We start from the raw sequence: 21,270 nt of genomic DNA on the forward strand, positions 1-21,270 counted from the left end.
TCGAAGACAAGGGATTCTCCGTTTGTTGAGCAGCTACCATGGTTCAGGCAGTGTGATTGATGGCTCACTTCTGCATCTTTGCATTGCCCGTGACCCCATTCATTCATTCATTCCACAAACCTTTGCTGAGTGATTGCTCAGTATTCAGTACTATTAGACTTTAGTGAAGCAAAAGACTTTAGCCTAGTGGGAGGAGGAGTTTAGTCTTTATCATAAAGAAATGTGACCTTTGGCCAACATAAAAATAAAGTACATCTGGGGTACTTAGGATGAAATAAATATCTAAATAAATAAGGTAACATTTGATCTGGGTTTCAAAGCATTCATAGGAGTTTATTAATTAAAGTAGTAGGAAAGGGGCATCTGAGAGGGAGGGAACATCAGATGTAGAGATATGACAGAGTAAAAAGCATGTTTGGAAAATAGCAGGTAACATGGAGTAGTGTGGGTTAGTGGAGGAGAACAGCAGGAGAGAAGTCCGGGAAGTTACACAAGGGCCCTGTTATTTCCAAGCAAAGGAATTAGGATTATCCTTTGAGGACAGGCGAGCTTTGGGAGGTTTGCAGGCAAGGGAATGACTCAGCCAGATTGTGTTTTGTTTTGAATGATGCTTGTGATAGTAGCAGAAGGTTCCTTGGTTATTGCGGGAGAGGGATGAGATGATGAGGGCTGGATGGCCATGATGATGATGAAAAGAATGAGGATAAACTGGTTGGGTATGTAAGACTAAAGATTACCACATCTTAGTGGTCAACTGAGTGTCAAAGAAGATGACAGTGGTGTTTTCCTGATCAGGAAAATTAGCAGGTTTGAGGAAAGAGTGTACAGTTTTGGACATGTTGAGTTTTGGGACATCTGATGGACTTTGAGTGGTGTGAATAACCAGTGAAGGAGAGAAGTAGTTCTCGGGGGTCCAATCTGGAGTAATCGCTGCGTTGAGCAGGGGTGAAGCGTACGCGGAGGGCACAGGGGAACTTAAGGAACAGCAACGCTGGATGCGTGGATGGAGATAGTGAAGTCTTCCCCAAAAATAAATAAATAAAAGACCAAGGAGGTTAAGGGTTACAGAGTCCAGCAGCAAATCGGGGGGGTGCAGTGTGGTCTCAGAGAAAGTATAGGAGAGGTTTCAGAGTGGCCTTAAATGTGAGGTGTGACAGAGAACCTCTGGTCTGTGGGGTTTCGCCGTGTTTCTGGCTGTGCTCTGGCCCCGCCTGCATCCTCATCCCCTAGACTGCTTGTAGTAAGTGTTGCCTCCAGGGTTCTACCCCAGCCTTGCTGCCCTGGATCTGGGTGAAGTACTGAATCCTAATTCGCTTCGGAGCTTAGGAATTACCATCCTAGCCTGGAGAATTGAGAATCCAGTGCAGAGAGTTGCAAGTAGAAGACAAAATCGTGGAGAGGACATCCTTTCAAGACACTTAACTGAGTAGGGGAAAGAGGCTGAAGGGTGGACACCGGAGGAGCAAAAGGGTAACCCGGAAATGACGATCTAGGGGCAGAGTACCTTGAACGTAATGATAGGCTAAAATGAGGGGACCACTAGGGAGAGTGGGGTTGATGTTGGAGGGACGGTAGTTGATGGAGGGCACGGATTTAAGAGTGAAGGTAGAAGGTGAACAACCTCTTACTCTCAGAAGGGAAGGAGAAAAGGGCAAGAGGATGAAGATATTTGATGTTGGGCAGGGGAATTCCCTTCTGCCTTCTCCATCATCTTATCATACTCAACTTCTCTAAACTGCCTGAAATCACCAACCACCCCTTCCTTCTCAAAACTGTCTTCTGACTTCTATGTCACTCTCTGTGGTTCTGCTTCTGATGTCCCCCTATGGTGGACAAAGAGAGATTGGATGACCCTGATGTTCGCATGTTTGTCCACCAGCTTGACGTGTGTGTGTGTGTGTGTGTGTGTGTGTGTGTAATACATTAATTTTCCCTGACCTTTAGTGTTTTCTTCTCAAAATGGGGGTTAATACGTACTCCACAGGGTAGTTGTGAGGACAAGAAGTTAGTGCTCAGATAATGTCACTCTTCCTGTTTTCTAAATATACGAATTGCCTATGGTTTGTTTGGAGGATCCCTCCCGGTCCCTCTCAATCTTACCCACTCCGTTTGAAGTGTTAGCCATGTACTCGTGACTCCCCCCCAGCACAGCTCTTGTTTTCACTTCTGCTTCTCTCCTGAGAACAATCTCTTTCCCTCGCTTGGCTGTTCTTACGAGAACATCATTTATTCTCCTGATCATCTGGGCTGGAAGTCAGAGAAACTTACTGATGCCTCCTCAATTCTTCTAACCAGACAGCTCCCAGGTCTTTGGTTCTAGCTGCACAATATCTCATTCGTTCATTCATTCATCCATCTGCTAGACAGTGAATTATTTATCAAATTGCCTCGTACCATGTGAGGTACGAGACGTCATCCCTGGCTTACAGTTAAGCATGCAGAAAATTACAAGACGGTGTAATGATTGCTCTGCAAGGTTCAGTATAAAACTTGATGAGACCCTGTGCCTGAACGCCTATCCCAGACTTGGTGGTGAGGGGATGGTCTGTAGAGGCTTCTTAGCTTGAGTTGAGTTTTGAAGTTCTGTAGGACTTAGCTCCATGAAGATTCACCACAGAGGCTTAGAGGTAGAGGGAACACGTGTGTGGAGGTACAGAGGCATTCAAGGCCGTCGTTGAGCATGGCCACAGTGTAGATGGGGAAGGGGAGGAGAGGAGACTAGAAAGAGAGAGGGAGAAACAGAGAGAGAAAAGAACAGGTGTAGTGGTACAGCCAGATCATGAAGGGCTGGGTGCCTAGCCCAGTGCTATGCAGTAGAAATAAAATGAGAGCCCCCCTAAGGAATTTTAAATTTTCTATGAGCTACATTAAAAATGTAAAAAGAATCCGGTATATATTGTAAAAGTATTTTATTTAACCCAATTCAAAGTATCATCATTCTAACCCGTAATCACTATTTAAAATTTATGAAAGCCACATTTTACATTTTCTTTCATACTAAATCTGAAAAATCATCTCAGTTTGGATATTAAAATTTCATCAGAAATACTTGATCTGTACTTAAATTTCGCAGAACTTACAGCTGAGAAGGTAGGTGCATACATCCAGGTTGTTCAGCGCATACCTGAAAATTTTCCAATCACTGAACCACGTGTCAGTTTTTAAATTTAAACTAGTTTGCATTAAAATTTCACATATAGCAAAAATTCAGCTCTACAGTCACTCTAGCCACTTTTTTTTTTTTTTTTTTTTTTTTTTTTTTTTTGGGGTACGCAGGCCTCTCACTGTTGCGGCCTCTCCCGTTGAGGAGCACAGGCTCCGGACGCGCAGGCTCAGCGGCCACGGCTCACGGGCCCAGCCGCTCCGCGGCACGTGGGATCTTCCCGGACCGGGGCACGAACCCGCGTCCCCTGCATGGGCAGGCGGACTCTCAGCCACTGCGCCACCAGGGAAGCCCTCTAGCCACATTTTAATTGTTCAATAACTTCATGTAGCCAGTGGCTTTCCTACTGGACAGAGGAAGCCTAGAGGTTTGGGGCTTCACATGTGAGGCATTAGGGAGCCATTGAAGGAGGAGCCATTAAACAAAGGAGGTCATGTGATCAGACGTGCTGTGACATGGCCAGGCTGGGAGATGTATCCATTCCCATTCACAGTTATAAAGGGATGGGGGCATGCTCCAAGGCAAAGGTGTGGAGAAACAGATACTATTTAAATAGCAGGTAGAGCCCAAGCCCTAATTCCACTTCTTTCCAGGGACATCATTTTTTGAAGATTTGATGCACTTATCTGTAAAATGGGATATGACTGTCCATACTTGCCGTTCAATGGGAGTTGCCATAAAAAATCAAGTGACTTTTGCACAGCAAAGGAAACCATAAACAAGATGAAAAGACAGCCCTCAGAATGGGAGAAAATATTTGCAAGTGAAGCAACTGACAAAGGATTAATCTCCAGAATTTACAAGCAGCTCATGCAGCTCAATAACGAAAAAACAAACAACCCAATCCAAAATGGGCAGAAGACCTTAAAAGACATTTCTCCAAAGAAGATATACAGACTGCCAACAAACACATGAAAGAATGCTCAACATCACTAATCGTTAGAGAAATGCAAATCAAAACTGCAATGAGATATCATCTCACACCAGTCAGAATGGCCATCATCAAAAAATCTAGAAACAATAAATGCTGGAGAGGGTGTGGTGAAAAGGGAACACTCTTGCACTGCTGGTGGGAATGTGAATTGGTACAGCCACTATGGAGAACAGTATGGAGGTTCCTTAAAAAACTAAAGATAGAACTACCATACGACCCAGCAATCCCACTACTGGGCATATACCCTGAGAAAACCATAATTCAAAGTCACGTACCACAGTGTTCATTGCAGCTCTATTTACAATAGCCAGGACATGGAAGCAACCTAAGTGTCCATCATGGGATGAATGGATAGAGAAGATGTGGCACATATCTACAATGGAATATTACTCAGCCATAAGAAGAAACGAAGTTGAGTTATTTGTAGTGAGGTGGATGGACCTAGAGTCTGTCATACAGAGTGAAGTAAGTCAGAAAGAGAAAAACAAATACCATATGCTAACACATATATATGGAATCTAAAGAACGAAACAAAAAAATGGTCATGAAGAACCTAGGGGCAAGATGGGAATAAAGATGCAGACCTACTAGAGAATGGACTTGAGGACACAGGGAGGGGGAAGGGTAAGCTGGGACAAAGTGAGAGAAGTGGCATGGACATATATACACTACCAAAGGTAAAATAGATAGCTAGTGGGAAGCAGCGCATAGCACAGGGGGATCAGCTCGGTGCTTTGTGACGACCTAGAGGGGTGGGATAGGGAGGGTGGGAGGGAGGGAGACGCAAGAGGGAAGAGATATGGGGACATATGTATATGTATAACTGATTCACTTTGTTATAAAGCAGAAACTAATACACCATTGTAAAGCAATTATACTCCAATAAAGATGTTAAAACATTATCAAGTGAGATGATGTAAATAATATTACAAGCTTGTATTGGTTAAGCAATGAATGAATGAATGAATGAATAGTAGGTAGAGTAGATGGGAACTGGTAATGGGGGAAATAAAAGAGAAGGAAGATGATGAGATAATTCTTGATTTGAAAAGTGACCTCTGTTTGAACACTGCTGGCTTGGGGTTTGGATGGAGGAAGAAATAGATGATCTCAGTCTGACACAAAGTTGAGGTTATTTTAGCACATCCAGAAGAAATGTCCAGCAATGTCCAGAAGGTTGTAGGAGTCCGGGTCTGTAGCTCTGCAAAGTTACTTTGGTTGGCGGAAACGATTCAGCATTCAGCGGATGTAGGTAGTACTGAAATGAAGCCATGGGAAGGAAAAGGTCTTCCAGGGATGGTGCTTTCAAGCAAGGGTCAGCAAACTACAGCCCTGTGGGACAAATCCCGCTGCTACCTGTCTTGTAAATAAAGTTTTACTGGCAGTCACTCAGTCATGCCCGAGACATGTTAGTGTCTTGTTTCTGGTTACATTTGTGGTACAAGGGAGCTACAACTCTTGAGTTATTGGGACAGGGACTGTGTGGCCTGCAAAGTGGAAAATATTTACTCTCTGGCCCTTTCCAGAAAAAAACTGTCGACCCCTGCTTTATTTTTTATTTTATTTTTTTAACATCTTTATTGGAGTATAATTGCTTTACAATGGTGTGTTAGTTTCTGCTTTATAACAAAGTGAATCAGTTATACATATACATATGTCCCCATATCTCTTCCCTCTTGCGTCTCCCTCCCTCCCACCCTCCCTATCCCACCCCTCTAGGTCGTCACAAAGCACCGAGCTGATCCCCCTGTGCTATGCGGCTGCTTCCCACTAGCTAGCTATTTTACGTTTGGTACTGTATATATGTCCATGCCACTGTCTCACTTTGTCACAGCTTACCCTTCCCTTTCCCCATATCCTCAAGTCCATTCTGTAGTTGGTCTGTGTCTTTATTCCCGTCTTGCCCCTAGGTTCTTCATGACCTTTTTTTTCCCCTTAGATTCCATATATATGTGTTAGCATACGGTATTTGTTTTTCTGACTTACTTCACTCTTTATGACAGACTCTAGGTCCATCCACCTCACTACAAATAACTCAATTTCATTTCTTTTTATGGCTGAGTAATATTCCATTGTAGATATGTGCCACATCTTCTTTATCCATTCATCCGATGATGGACACTTAGGTTGCTTCCATCTCCTGGCTATTGTAAATAGAGCTGCAATGAACATTTTGGTACATGACTCTTTTTGAATTATGGTTTTCTCGGGATATATGCCCAGTAGTGGTATTGCTTGGTCGTATGGTAGTTCTATTTGTAGTTTTTTTAAGGAACCTCCATACTGTTCTCCATAGTGGCTGTATCAATTGACATTCCCACCGACAGTGCAAGAGGGTTCCCTTTTCTCCACACCCTCTCCAGCATTTATTCTTTGTAGATTATCTGATGATGGCCATTCTGACTGCTGTGAGGTGATACCTCATTGCAGTTTTGATTTGCATTTCTCTAACGATTAGTGATGTTGAGCATCCTTTCACGTGTTTGTTGGCAACCTGTGTATCTTCTTTGGAGAAATGTCTGTTTAGGGCTTCTGCCCATTTTTGGATTGGGTTGTTTGTGAACCCCTGCTTTAGAGTTTGGGAATCCTGAGTATGGAACTCCAGGCAAGATGAAAGATTTCAGAATGAGCAGAGGAAGTCACGCTCCTTAAAAGGAGAGAGAAGGAGACACCCAGAGGTGTAGGCAGAGAAGCACCGTGAGCAGGAAAACCTGGAGGCAAAGAAGAGAGATTTTTTTTTTCCCCCAGAGAGAGACGATGTGAATGACAGTGTCATGTGCTGTCAGGGGGTCAAGTGAGGTAAGGATTGAAAAGTGTCAGTTGAATTTAGCAACTCCAGTCGCGTTCGCGACGGCGGTAGGAATATTTGGGGCAGAGGGGAGGGGCAGAAGCCAGCTTAGAGCGGGCTGAGGACCCAGTGGGGAGGAAGAAGGGGAGGCGATGACGTCTAGTTCTGTCCATCAGAGACACTTGAGGTTGAGGAAACCTGTTTTAAGCTTGCCATGCGTACTTGTCAGGAGCGGGAGGGTACCGATATCACAGCAGAAGAGGGAGTCACGGTGGAGCATGTATGTGCTCAGGAGTCAGGGGGAAAAGGGAGGGAGCCCCCAGCCCTCTTTTGATTCCCACTCTTACTGCCTCTGTCAGTACCGGACTCAAGCTTCCTAATTTGCCCCCTGGTTTCCTTGCTTCGGCCGCATCCAGCGTACTTCCATCAGATTTCTCTCCCTAAACTATTCCTTTAATCCCAGCCCTTGCCTGCTTCCAGCTCAGTGAAGGTTCCACCTCCAGTCTTCCCTTCCAGGCTTGGTCACTTCCATTTCCAGGCACCTCTCCTCCTATTTGCTTGTGAGCACGCTCTCCCTCACCCTCCTCATCGCCACCCTCATGAAACACAGCACTCCATGACAGAGCATCTCCTAAGTTTTGCGTAACCTTGACCCATCACAGTTGCTCGATTCACTAGTATTTACAAAGTAGAAATGCGAGCAAACATCACAAGTCATTAACATTTTAAGGCATATTATAAATTTGTTATCGAAAAAGAACTGTAACTCATTGCTTTGATGCAGTGCAAATTCCATAGAACAGTTTTCTTAACTGTGATGCTACCAACATGAGGGACCAAATACTTTCTGTGCTGCGGCCTGTGCTGTGCATTGTAGGATTTTAACAACACGCATCCCTGGTTTCCCAGTAACACCCCTTCTTCCCAGTTGTGACAACCAAAACTGTCCCCAGACATTGCCAGCTGTCCCCTGGGTGGGGCTAGGGGGCGGACAAAATCACCCCCTATTGAGAACCGCTGCCGTGGAACGACAGTGTTAGGCAGAATTTTTTTCCCCTGATGTTTTCTATTATTCCAGATGTATCCTTTCCCCTCATACTTTGCATTTTTAATAGTTGGACCCAAGGGAAATTATCCTGAAGATGTATCTTATTCCAGGCAGTAAGAAATGAAAAACACCCATTTGTGACTGCTTACCAAGTTAATAGTGACTCTATCCCGTTTCATCTAACAATACAAGCAACTTATAAAAATCAAAGTAGGTGCTCCAGTGCGTGAGCCGATGGTGTTATCACTCAGCTCCTGTACATTAAGACCTGGAGGTCTTAACACAAACCACGTTGTATGGTATACACTTTCCCCAATGTCCCTGCCTTTTCCCGGCGGTTCCTGTTGCGTATTCTTCGCTGGGGGGCTTTCTGTTAAAAGTGAGGTCAGAATTCTCCCATCACAAATACTCACCTGTTGGAAGAAAGCCAACTTTTGGGAAAAGAACCCAAAACGAACATGACGAGCTGAGACATCATGGTTAAATTTTTTATGTAAAGTTCACGAATTCATGGGAAATGAGCCTAAGAATGCCACGGTGGGCTCAGAGGGCTGGTTGAAGGGGACGCTGAACCCACTCAGTTGTGAGGTTACGAAAGCTTTCTATTCAGCGAGGAAGAATACGGTCGCCCCCCTTCTGGGGTGGGTGTCCTCGGTGTTGGGGATTTGGTCGTGGGATCTCTGATGCCTGTTCTGTCCCGTTTTCCCACTGTGTAGACAGTACATGCTAAGTACACTAGTCATTAACCACTTGCGTCCAGAATATGAGGTACAGCTTGCTAATCCTATCTGCAATTATTAACATGTACTTCCTTAACTTCCACAAACGGTGTATACAAAGGAGAAATGCTTCTGAAAAGGCAATTAAAGATTTTTTCTGGAGGTATCGAGGCTTCAAAGTCATCATCAAGAGACGGCTTAGGGTGAGACTGGTTTGCAGTATTACCCTCTGCCCTGCTCTGCATTTTCCCTTTTAACTACAACTTGGTAAACAAGAGCTAATTCTGAACAATAACCCGGAAAGCGAATGACGTTCTCTGAGCTGTCCTTCAAAGAAATGTTGACTTTATCGATGTTATATTCCTCATATCACCTGGAGAAAGCAGGAAATGTTTCGAAAAATCATTCCACTGAGAACACAGTCCTACTTCAGGCTCGTTTTATGATGGAGAGAGGAGCACTCCGCACTTGGGAATTTTTTAGTGGCTTCCCCAAGGTCTGGGTTTCATGGGCTACTAATAATCCCTGTGATTTATTGAGCACCTACTGCGTACTAGGCACTTTACATATATTAGCTTTGTGTGCTCTCAGAGCCCTGTGCATTTTTCATTGTAGCAGTACTCACAGTCCTAATCTCTACTTATTATATGAATAATTGATTAATGTGTGCTTTCCCCATTCGTCACTTCCGTGTCGGTGGATCTGTATCGATTTGTGTTCCCCGTTGTGGCCCCACGCTCAGGACGGGACCTGGCGTATAGTAGGTACAAAATAAATACGGCTTCGAAGGATGCGTGAATCCAGATGCAGAGCCGTGTGATTTTAGAGATGAGGAAATGGAGAGAGAGAGTGGTTGGGCGGCTTGTGGAAACCTTGCAACTGGCATCAAATTCAAGTATGCCTGCTCCAATGGCGACTCTCTTTCTGCCACACCTGCCTTCTCAGACTTCGATTGAATCACCTGGAGGCTCTCACCAACACGCACGTGCTCGTTCAGTGGGTCCGCGACGGGCCTGAGAAGGTGCATTTTGCTCCCACACGATACCTGTGCTGTTCTCCATAGAACCATGCTTTGAGTGGTGGAGGTCTGCACCACAGTTGCAGCGTAGAAAGCGATAGCCTCCTTATCTGTTGGAGGTGTACGTGGTTTTGTCTGGAAATTCTTGCCACGAGACAGAGCCTTTGCACCTGTGTCAGTCTCCTGAGGAAAGGACCGCAGGGATCTGCTCTTGAATAGACATATTGACTCCTTCTATCATTTGGTTATCCATGGGCTGTGATCTTTGATGAGTCTTAACTCAGATATTGATGACGCTCATAGGCCCTGTTGCCTCCCGTAAAAGTCTCGTACTCAGTACCAGGTGGCGTTTCTGCTCTAAAGATGTCCAGTACCCCTACTCTTCACACTTACCGTGGAAATGCCAAGGAGTAGCAATGCCCTTCAAAAGTTTCTTTGGATATTTAGTTCATGAAGGTGTCCTGTTGAGAATCTGGAGTCTCCAGACATCTGGTGGTCCCACCACTGAGTCTGCAGCCATCCAGTGACCCCAGGACCCAGTATGTGAAGAGAGGCTGCCATCACTGACCCCGCTGTTGGTACCTGCTCTGTTGACTGTGGGCATCTTAAGCTCTGCCCTTCTTGTTGGTGTGTCTGTGACTGTTTCTTCTTGAATATCCTCCCTGGCTCAGCACTTCCTCCTAGGTCTTGAGAAAAAGGTGCAGAGGTTGGCCTCTTTACTAGTTAGGAGTGGTGCGTTCAAGGTCTAGGTGCTTATCTTAGCTATTTGACACCACACGGTGGAGGAGCATGTTTCTGAGAAGGGGCCCCTCAGTCAGAGCTGTGATTACTTATCACTGAGCAGTCCCGATGCCCGGCCCCCCACCTATACTGTGTCACCAGCCTCCGGCTGTTTCACAGTTTCTGAGTTCAACCCTTGCTAACCGTAGGATGATATCTGGGTTCTTGACTTAAGACTGACGGATTCTCTATTCCTCCCAGTCGTGTACAACCAGATCTGCTCATCATCTTCGTGCCTAATTGGAGCCCACCCTTCATTCATCATATAATATAATGTCATATAATATAACGTTTTTCGGATATGCAGGATTTGAAAATTCATGTATGTTGTGTTCTAATTGTGTAGTAGTAAAAATTGAAGGGGCACTTTGAAAAAGGTTTATTTTAGCTCGATATTTTGAAAAACTCTTTCAGCTCTGCCTTCCTTTATAATATTCAGGGGTACTAAATGGTCATGAAGGGTGGTTTAATGCGATGAGGACTTAGAAGGTAAGGGCATCGTTATATCATTGAAGTCACACTGAAAGTAAATTGACAGATACCTGTAGTTTGTCCTGAAGTCCCTTATTGAAGAGCTTGTTTTAGTTCTCTTCGCGTGAACAGAGAAGGCACAGGAATGATATATATGGTGAATGAGGCATCTGCCACTGATGGAATATTCTCAAGCTACGCGATGCTTTTTTTCTATCTTAGTACATAAGGTTTTCTCCATTTCATTTTTATTTTTCATTTGTTTGAGAGTGTTGTATTGATTTTAATCTATGTAAACTATACGCCTATGCCTTATTAATCAACTTCGCAAAGGTAGTGATTAAAGTGTGCAAATGTGGGAAGCCACAAAAGACAGCTTACATCTCACTTTTATATATAAAAATTATCCCCATTTTGTAATACTTTAGCATTATGTTCATTGTTCCCATAAAAAAATACTGTATTTTGTGAAATGATACAATCTGCGAGGCATTTCCCATTATGTAGCCACCATGTCTTTAAATTATAGCAATTTCTTAAGATTTTAAGGCGAAATGGGCTCTTGGAAGTGTGATTAATAGCAGGGAATGAGGCTAATGCTGGGTCATCAGTGGCACTCCATTACAAAAAAGGTTGGGCTAATAAAAGCATCTATCTTTTTGACCAATAAAGCATTTGAATGATATGCTTATAGTTTTTTATCATATAGTAGTTACTTGGTAATGAATAAACTCTGAACTTGCATTGAAGAAAGGCAGCTCTACTTAAGTGGCCCTTGGACTAGCTTTTTGATGATGTGAGAACAGGCAGGCCTGGGAGGGAGGCTTATGTTAGAGCTGCTGGTTTGATTTTTAAGGTGTCTTCTACAAGCATCATACCCACGGCCTATAGGAGTCCCATCCAGTTCAGGGGCAAAAGTAGAGAGTCTAGTCAGTTGATTATTTCTTTAGCAGCATTAAGTGTATACAGTAGGCTCTCTATAAGTGCTTTGTGAGTTGCACCGTTAGGAATACTGTGCTTAGGAGTCAGGGATGTAGCCTGGTCCCAGCGTGGATCTCTTAGGCCTTCTCTAGCTCAGTTTCCCAAGACATAAGCTTGTACCACTCCCCGGTGTGTCTGAAGAGGATTTTTAGGTGGTTCATAAGTCATCCACCAATTCTCATTACTGTGATTTGATGCTGAAGCAATTCCATTTTCAGTCTGTTTTAATCCTTCTGGTAAAGCCAAGGAGAAATTCTCCATTTGGAGCTAGTATGTCTTTAATCTCTCTCTTCCCATTGTAAACTCACTATTTAACAAAGAAAGAACATGGCTTCCACTCAGAGCCTTTGTGGACTGTAGAATCTAGCTAGAATTTAGTAACATTGGTTGGGTTGTATCACATTTATTACAAAGTCTTTCCTTCGGAGGGATACATAGTGGTTTTTCCACTTGATGAAGTGATACAAAGTTTTCTCTGAAATAGATTTATGTTTTCCAAAAGTGAATAAATTTAAAAAATGACATTGGACGTGTAGATGAAGAGGGCAAAGATAATGAATGTAGATGTAGAAGTGAATGCTTGAGGCTTGGAAACTGGCTCAAGGGGCCACTCAGATGGCATGACCGCTCTAAGAATCTCAGGATTTGTCAGATTATTGTCCCAGAGAAGAGTTGTGGAAAGAATAAATCAGTCCTTTCCAATCTTGGGTCTCCCCAGAGCTTCCTCAGGACTCTTTTCAGTTTTTAAAATGGTCTGTCAAACAGATTATATGATTAGGAGTTGGGGATTAAAATACACACACTACTGTATATAAAACAGATAACCAACAAGGGCCTACTGTGTAGCACAGGGAACTCTATTCAATATCTTGTAATAACCTATAATGGAAGAGAATATAAAAATATATATATATTTATATAAAGTTATATATGTGTATATATCTGAATCACTTTGCTGTACACCTGAGACTAACACATTATAAATCAACTATATTTCAATAAAAATTTTTAGAAAGTAAAAACAAAATTTTTAAATGTCATACGAAAGGCTTCTTCATAAATGCACTTTCTCTTCCTCTTTGATTCATTTTACTTTAATTTTTTTTTTAGTAAATAAAGCTTTAAACATTTAGGGTCTTTGGGGAACAAAATAAGTAAATAGACACATACAGGTACAACAAAAGGTGGATTAGAACAAGTTTACCACTACAGCTGGGGTAGAGGAGAAAGGCATGTTATCTATCCCACCCACGGTAAGGAATCAGTAGAACCATCGCAGAATCCAAAGGAGTCTCCATTTGGGTGATGATTATGTACCTAAGGACAGCATGGCGTTAAAAACTCCAGGGCCCGCTTACTGACCTTTACCAAGGAAAATGTTTACAGCTCTTTGGATTACCATGTAGAATTGTACACCCTATTTATAATCCTTGACCAGTAGTCTAGTTTCTCCAGACTTTAGGTATAGAAAATAAAAATGAAGGTCAGGAGAACTCCTGGAAAAAATGAGAAGTGTGTATAGTGAGTCATCAGCATTTTCCATTGAAGACGGGCAGCAGGGCTGGGAGGACACAGCGTTACGCTTTTACTTCTCCATTTTTTTCTCCCTTGAGTTTCGCTGGGACATAGGATTAGGGACTTCTCTGTTTCCTAGTCATCTCAGCCGCATGCGCAGAGCAGTGAGCGTGGAATTTGAGAACGTTCCGTTCCCAAAGCATTTGAGGAAGAGTCTCTGTGTTGTTCCAGCAGCCAGAGTTGAGCGAGGCTGGGTTTCCTTCTCTAGGGCAGTGGAACAGCTTGAGCCCCAGAGGGCTTTCTAGGGCAGAAAAGGGAGACGTCTCCGTGTCCCTTCCCAGTGACCGGAAGGTGAGAACAGGTCCACGAGCCTGAGAAATTCCCTCTTCCTAGGGCACTGAACTGTCCATGGAAATTTCTTCTCCAGACGTTGTGTTGAGGCCTCAGGGGCTGTGTTGGTTTGGGGAAAGGAGACAGTCAGCAGAGAGGGACTTAGGAAACAAACCACAGCGCAAGAAAACAAAAACACAAAAGAAAATACCCTGTTACTTTGTGACTTCAGGGTTGCAGAACAAAGATTAGATTATCGCAGCAGGAGCTGGAAACAAGAGCTACTAGAGAAGGTTAGGAAGTCTGTAGTGGAATTCAGTGTGATGATCAGGGCTGGCGGGGGAAGACCAGTAAAATTTTGTTACAATTTTTAGACAGAGATGGAAATTCCAATAATCTGATCATTACTAATGTAATTGCCAGAATCTTCTGAGGTGTATCTTTAGTTTTTTGTGTTTTTTAAAAATTTCATTTTCTCTTATCAAATTCTGCTTCGGCTATCCAGCAGTGTTTTGCTGTACTTTGCACTGACATAATGCTAGATTTTTAAAAATTAATTAACTGATCATAAATGTAAGATATAGATAAAAAAACTGTCTTTCGGTATGTTTTTGCTTGTTAAATTTTAAGTAATGGATGTTATTCACATATCAAAATTAAGTAGTTTAATAATGTTAAAGTATCTGTAAAATAGATTCCCAAACTAATGTTTTAATTGCAAATTGTATACCTAAATATAGTATCTCTGATAGAGTACGACAACTTTCTTATGATATACAGCATACTGTTTTACATGTTAGTACACATGAAACAAATTTTTGAAGGTGGAACATTTCTTTGTGACACTTTGTTACTGGACGGAGTAAGCTTGTTTACTCTTGGCTTTGGAGACTTGAGATTTCTTTGATAAGCCGACAGCATGAACTGCTGAATCCTCATACCTAACATCAGCTGATTAATTTATTTATGTAATCTGTTTTAAGGGCAAAACCATCACCAGGTGTAGTCTGGTTTTTGCAGGGTGTTGGAGAATGCTACAGATCTGTTTGTGGGTACTGTGTGCTTGAGGGTATCTTGGATCAAGAAACTTGGGGAGAAAGGAACATCAGGGTTTTTCTTCTAGATAAAACATTCCAGATCTGAATCCGTGTTTGACTCATATATTTCATTGATAAAAGGAGATGAGCCCAGGAAATGAATGCATGGTTACTCAAGCATGAAAATATTACAGTCTTTTAAAGCTGTTACCAGATGCAACCTATAGTAGTTGAAACCGTGTAGATGCTTTATTTTTATCTACAAGCCAGGAAATAAAAGGGCATTTGACTGAACTCTGTTTCATTTGGGGCCGGCGGGGGGTGGGGTGGGGGGAAACCTCTTTTTCTTAAAGGGGACCATGCTTTTTTTGGATTGCCAAGTAACCTCACCAGTAAAGAGTTAACCGGATTTCACTTGATTCGCTCTGGCTTACGTGATGATGAGTAATGCGAGGTTGGTAACGGCAAATAGTTGTTTATAAGCAAACATGGCATTGTGCTAACAAGCAGGCCTGGTCTCCAACTGGTTTGATTTCATGGTGGTCAGCAGCTGATCTATGTAACGTACAACCTTTCTGCCTCTCTAAATGTCAGAAGAATGACTGTTTGTTTATCTTGCCTTCTTTGCAGCTGTTTACTCTGTAATGCATTTACCTCGACCTTGATTCCCTAAGAGTAGCCCCACTCTCCTCCCCAGTTCTGTTTACATTAGTCCTGCCCCTGGTGTCACCTATGAAATCTGTTGATTATTCCACCTGGTTAATGTTAAATTGCTCTTGTAAGATGATGTGTTTGTTCATAAACACAAGTGCTGGGCCCCTTGTTTACTGTACCCATGGCAGCAATCGTTATTAAACAAATATTGCTTTGTTTGCGGGTGTGAGCAGCAGTTTATCCTGCAAGGTCTGTTTTTTAAACACACACACACACACACACACACACACACACACACAAACAACAAAAAAATTTAAATGCTAGAATTTCGATAAAGAAAGGAAAAGGGGAACTTGTCCCTGGAATGTGGTTGAAACAGACTTAGGTTTGCTTTTCTTATCTTTTGCTTAGATGAAGGGGCTGGAGAGATTAGCGAGTTGTTTGGTTTTTCTAAGAGATTTCCTTAGTGTAATGATATCTATGCAGTTGTTTGCTTTTTTCAGAAGGGAGAGAGCTCTCCTGAAAGGCCAGTAGCTCAGTAATAGAACATCAGATGGCTAGAAAACTCTTTGTGGAATAAACAAGGACTTAAAAGGTCTAGGAGAAAAAGTCTAGTGCTATGAACAAGGCAATCACCTCCAAAAGGTACAATCCTTGGATTTTGCATTTGGTATGTGTTGTGTGTTGTCCTGTGGGCTCTCTATGGACCGTCTGTGATGCATGTACTCTATCAAGTTTGAAAAAGGAAGATAAACTTTTAGTTTAATATGTTCTGAACAATTCCTCTGTGATACAGAGACGTCCTGAGAGGAAAACATGCAATTAATATGCAGGGATATATTTTTAAAAGCTAGTATTTTGATTCTTACCTGTTACACTTACCTGTCTCATTTTAAAGTGCACTTAGGCATTGTATCCTTTCTAGTTAAGTAAAACAGACCTTGTATCTCTTTATTTGGCTTGGAGGGTGTGTGTGTGCGCGTGTGCGTGTGCGTTTGTGTGTGTGTGTGTGTGTGTGTGTGTGAGAGAGAGACAGACAGACTGACTCGTGGACACAGGCAAGCACATTAGATAAAAGCCAACAGGAGCCTGTCTTTTGTCATGTTTTGCAAACAACAGAGCAAACTCAGCTCACATCATCTTTGTTTTCTGTTTTTTAAATTATTGTTTGTTGCTGTTTCTGACTTTGCCTTGTGTTTCAACACTGGGCAGGGCTTGCTAGCCTTTGCTGTAAATTACAAGGATACACCACAGACTGGGGTGAGGCTGGAGGCTGGGGGGTCATGACCTTCAACAAATGGTGGTCTTTCATGTCAGTAAAAGCCTGCTAATCTCTCTGTTAAGAGCGACTTTGGGGAGGGGGGAGAAATGCATACATTCATATTGGAGTTTTTCAAGGATAAAATTAAATAATTGTCCCTTTCACGCAATGGAGAAATGCAAGCAACAGACTTCTGATGGGCTGCATTCATGAAGTTGCCATGATGCTGTGAGCGAATTGTTCCCTTTGGCCACCATAGCAGTTAGGGGCTGCAGGAGAAATGGGAGACACGTGAAGTGTGTCATCAAACGTGCTGGTCATTAATTGCTGTTAGGAACCCAGACCCATGTATATGCAACTATATAAAATATGGAAATGAAAAAATATATATATTCTGAACGGGTTGTCTGTCACTTTATTCCACCAGACTCTTTCTGAGAGTTCAGCTGTTTGAATGATTAAAGTTCTACAGGCTTTGTTAGTTCTCAAACTTAAAATCTGTTTTGTTGTATGAAAACGCATTTTAATTAAGCTCCGCAGAACACCTGGCTCCGTCAAACCCTAAGCTTCAGCGGCTTCCTTGTGGCAAAGCAAACAGCCTAGTCCTGGATTGGCAAGGCTCCTTTTTAGTCTCTGTTTAATTATTTGAGCTCGTCTGGATTAATATGACAGGGAGTGGGTATGGATTCTGCTTTGTACTTCTGTTTCCTAGAGCGGCTTCTTTCTAACTTCTATAGTTTGCCCACAGTTGCCATGATCACAACACTTAAACTCTTGTCTACTGAGAGAGAAGGAAAACAAGACCAATGGTTGCCGAAGTTCTAAAAATACAAACTTTTAAGAGAGTGGGATGCTCGTCGTTTGTACTCATGGATGTCTTATAAAGAGTACAGAGTCTCAGAAAGTTTGGTTACAACAGGTCGTGAGACGGAGGCATCTACAGTTTCTCTGAAAAGCTTTGCTGCCCTGGAATTAAAATTGAGAAATGCCTTTTCCTTGGAAGTTCGAAGTCTCCTGTCTTCACCTGGAAAGGCTGGTAGAAAAGGGAAACCATCTTTTTGTTAGGAACATCATTTCGTTACCACCCTATTCTTCTAATTCTCTTCCAACTGGGACAGTCATACTTCTATGAAGACTTAAAATGATTTAATGGCACAAGTTCTTTTTGGAGTTTTAGAACTGCAAAACGGTTAGTCATTCCCAAGAAGTACAGGAAACAGTAGTTTAGAAGAAGCAACATAAAAGGTGGTGACTACAAGCCCTTGATCTCATTTGATTGAGAGGTTGGACTTGGATTCTTCTGTTGTGTAATCATTTAGTTAAAAATTCAGCAATTATGTATTGAATTCCTATTCTGTGCAAGGCGTGTCTGAAAGTCAAGTTGGAGATAAAGGAATTTTTGGCTTTTAATTCTTATTAAACACATGGAGGTGGAGAGGTGCAGAAGGAAATCATTTTAATCTGAATGCTTTTTTTCCCATTTAATTGATAAATATAAAGTGCTTCTGGTTCAATTGATAAATAGAAACTAGTTCCTATTTCCTTTTCTTTCCCCTCCTTTGAGCTGTAAAGGTAAGAGAGCTACATTATTATTAATTTTTGCAGTATTATTGTTTTTAATTATGACCTTATTAACAATGAACAGAATTTTCATCCCACACTTCTCACCAGCTGAGGATTCCTTTTCTCACTGAATCCCTGTTGTTACAGATTCTGGCTCTCTGAGATGTATCCGCCATACTGTGGCCTGTACCCATTCCTTTTTCACACCAAACCCTGCATTTCCTGCGTTCTGGAAGGGCAGAGGGATGGGTAGCTCCTTTAACACACAAATGCCAATGCTTCCTTGGAGGGGTGCTCCTGGAACTTATTTATTTCTTCTCCTCCCCGAGAGGCCCAGCCTATCACCTGCATGATACTCTCAATCCCTTCTAACCTAAGATCTGTGAAGATTCCAATTTGGCCCTAATCCTCCCATATGACTAAATAAGTGGCCACTTTTTTTTTTTTTTTTTTTTTTTGGCGCTACGCGGGCCTCTCACTGTTGCGGCCTCTCCCGTTGCGCAGCACAGGCTCCGGACGCGCAGGCTCAGCGGCCATGGCTCATGGGCGCAGGTGCTCCGCGACGTGTGGGATCCTCCCGGACCGGGGCACGAACCCGTGTCCCCTGCATCGGCAGGTGGACTCTCAAGCACTGCGCCACCAGGGAAGCCCCCACTTTTTTTTTTTTTAGCATGCTTTTGACCATTTCATTGCTCCTGAACTTTTTCCTCTTTAAGAAGAAATTTCAGATTTTTAAAGATGGATCTAGATATCTACAGTGCATGATAAAGTTGATAATTCATAAATCATTTTTAACAACAGGTAATATGCGTAATTTATGGTGTTACACTGCTATCTTTTGGTATTTATGATGGATAATGCTCAGTTTTTGCCCTCATATTACTGCTTTAAATTATACCACGAGAAAATTAATGAGAAAGTAGATTTATGGGTTTCATTTGTTTGTCAATTCGGAAATTAATTGGGTGTTAATTTTAGCCGTCTCTCATCAGACCAAGACTTCAGTCTGTGTGCATTATTTGTATTCATTGTGGCTTACTTCCCATTTACTGTGGGTCACTAGCTTTGCATATATTAAAATAGCCCTCCGGCTCCTTCCCTTGATTACTTTTTGAACTGCCATGCATTAGAAAATTTTACGCCTTTCTGTTATAATTATGAAAATTTGGTATTGGAAGATGGTGCCTTCACAGCACAGTCAGCACCCTGACTTGTCTTCCTAAACTTGGCTCTCGGATGGTCTTTCCATGAAATGGGACTTCTGCCAGTGGGGGCAGTGGACGGACAGACGGTGGTGTCTGAAGGGTTCATTGACAGCTTGCGGAAGTGCTCTTGGATGAGAAAATAATCAACTGTGGTCACTCTGTTTCACCTGTTCTTTTCTTCCTCCCCCCCCCCCCCCGCCACCACCCCTTCTTGTTTTATCTTTGAGAGTATGCTATGAGCCCACCACTCGTAGACGGTCATTCAGTATCTTGGGGCCAGTCGAGGCCCCTCCATCGCCCGCTTCCTTAACCGCTACACTTCACTTGTAATCCCCTCCACCAGCCCTTCATCTCCTCACTGCCACCTGCCCCGGTAGCATCTTGCCAGGTAAAGGGTGAACGATTGAAAAGCATGTGTCTCACTCTAGGAAATGTAAAGCCTTCTACTGAGAGGCTCTAACTTCCGTCTGGATGCTTTCTGTGGCTTGATTCCCTTGACTTGAATGAGAGTAAGTAAGAGTACCGGTTGGTTTAGTTTCCCAGGCCACCCCACTGAACTACGATGGGGGGTGGGTGGGTGATCCCCTTAGCTACACCTTAAAACGCCTAGGTGTGTGTCATGTTGCCAGGTAAATCGTTTGCACATTTAAAGGGAACCAGATCATTTACCTGATGAGACCCAGAAGTGCATGTTGGCTTTATATTCTTAATACAGACAGGTTTTATTTCTTCTTTCCTGAACCACATGAACATGATCAGGATTTTGAAACTTCATGATGCAACATGAGGATTTTAAGGAGTACTTCTTTTTTTTTTATTTTTGGCTGCGTTGGGTCTTCATTGCTGCGCGTGGGCTTTCTCTAGTTGCGGCGAGCGGGATCTACTCTTCATTGCGGTGCGCGGGCTTCTCATTGCAGCGGCTTCTCTTGTTGTGGAGCACGGGCTCTAGGCGTATCGGCTTAGGTGTTTGCAGCACGTGGGCTCCTGGGCACGTGGGCTTCAGTAGTTGTGGTGCACAGTCTCAGCAGTTGTGGCTTGTGGGCTCTAGAGCGCAGGCTCAGTAGTTGTGGTGCACGGGCTTAGTTGCTTCGTGGCATGTGGCATCTTTCCGGTCCAGGGATCTAACCCATGTCCCCTGCACTGGCAGGTGGATTCTTAACCACTGTGCCACCCGGGAAGTCCCAAAGAGTACTTCTTTAGAACAAGAGCTAGCCTGACTCCCACCCTCCTTCTTGACCCATCTGCACACCCTGTGTGGAGTGTAACTGATGATGGAGTCAGAACGTGTTCAAGATTTCCAGAATACAGGCATACCCTTCTTTTATTGCACTTCGCCTTATTGCACTTCACAGGTACTGCATTTTTCTTCTTTTCTTTTTTTATAAATTGAAGGTTTGTGGCAACCCTGTGTCGAACAAGTCTGTCGGCCCCGTGTTTTCCGGCATTATTTGCTCAGTTGGTGTCTCTGTGTCCCATTTTGGTAATTCTTGCCAGATTTCAAACTTTTTCATTATTGTTATATTTATTGACGTGATCTATGATCAGTGATCTTTGATATGACTATTGCAAAAAAGATGACAACTTCCTGAAGGCTCAAAGGGTGGTTAGCATTTTTCAGCAATGAAGTATTTTTTAATTAAGGGATGTAGCTTGTTTTTCAGACATAATGCTATTGCACACTTATTAGACTACAGTATAGTGGAAACATAACTTTTATGTGCACTGGGAAACCAAAAAAAATTGTGACTCGCTTTATTGCGATATTCACTTTGTTCGATATTCGCTTTGTGCCAATGGTCTGGA

General features: G+C 42.8%; 1 protein-coding gene across 11 annotated transcripts in view; it reads left to right on the plus strand.

Moving 5' to 3' along the window:
* Window positions 1-21,270, plus strand: part of FOXP1 (forkhead box P1) — a 601,805-nt gene that overhangs the window by 341,202 nt on the left and 239,333 nt on the right. Inside the window, exon 1 of one of the 11 annotated variants that reach the window (XM_032648546.1) lies at window positions 16,065-16,083. The exons of the other annotated variants lie outside the window; for them this stretch is intronic. The gene's annotated coding sequence lies outside the window, so the exon portion shown is untranslated. Of the gene's footprint in view, window positions 1-16,064; window positions 16,084-21,270 lie in introns of those variants that run through there. 11 annotated transcript variants of the gene reach the window in all.

The sequence above is a fragment of the Phocoena sinus genome, chromosome 11, assembly GCF_008692025.1.
Source record: "Phocoena sinus isolate mPhoSin1 chromosome 11, mPhoSin1.pri, whole genome shotgun sequence".
Lineage (NCBI taxonomy): Eukaryota > Metazoa > Chordata > Mammalia > Artiodactyla > Phocoenidae > Phocoena > Phocoena sinus.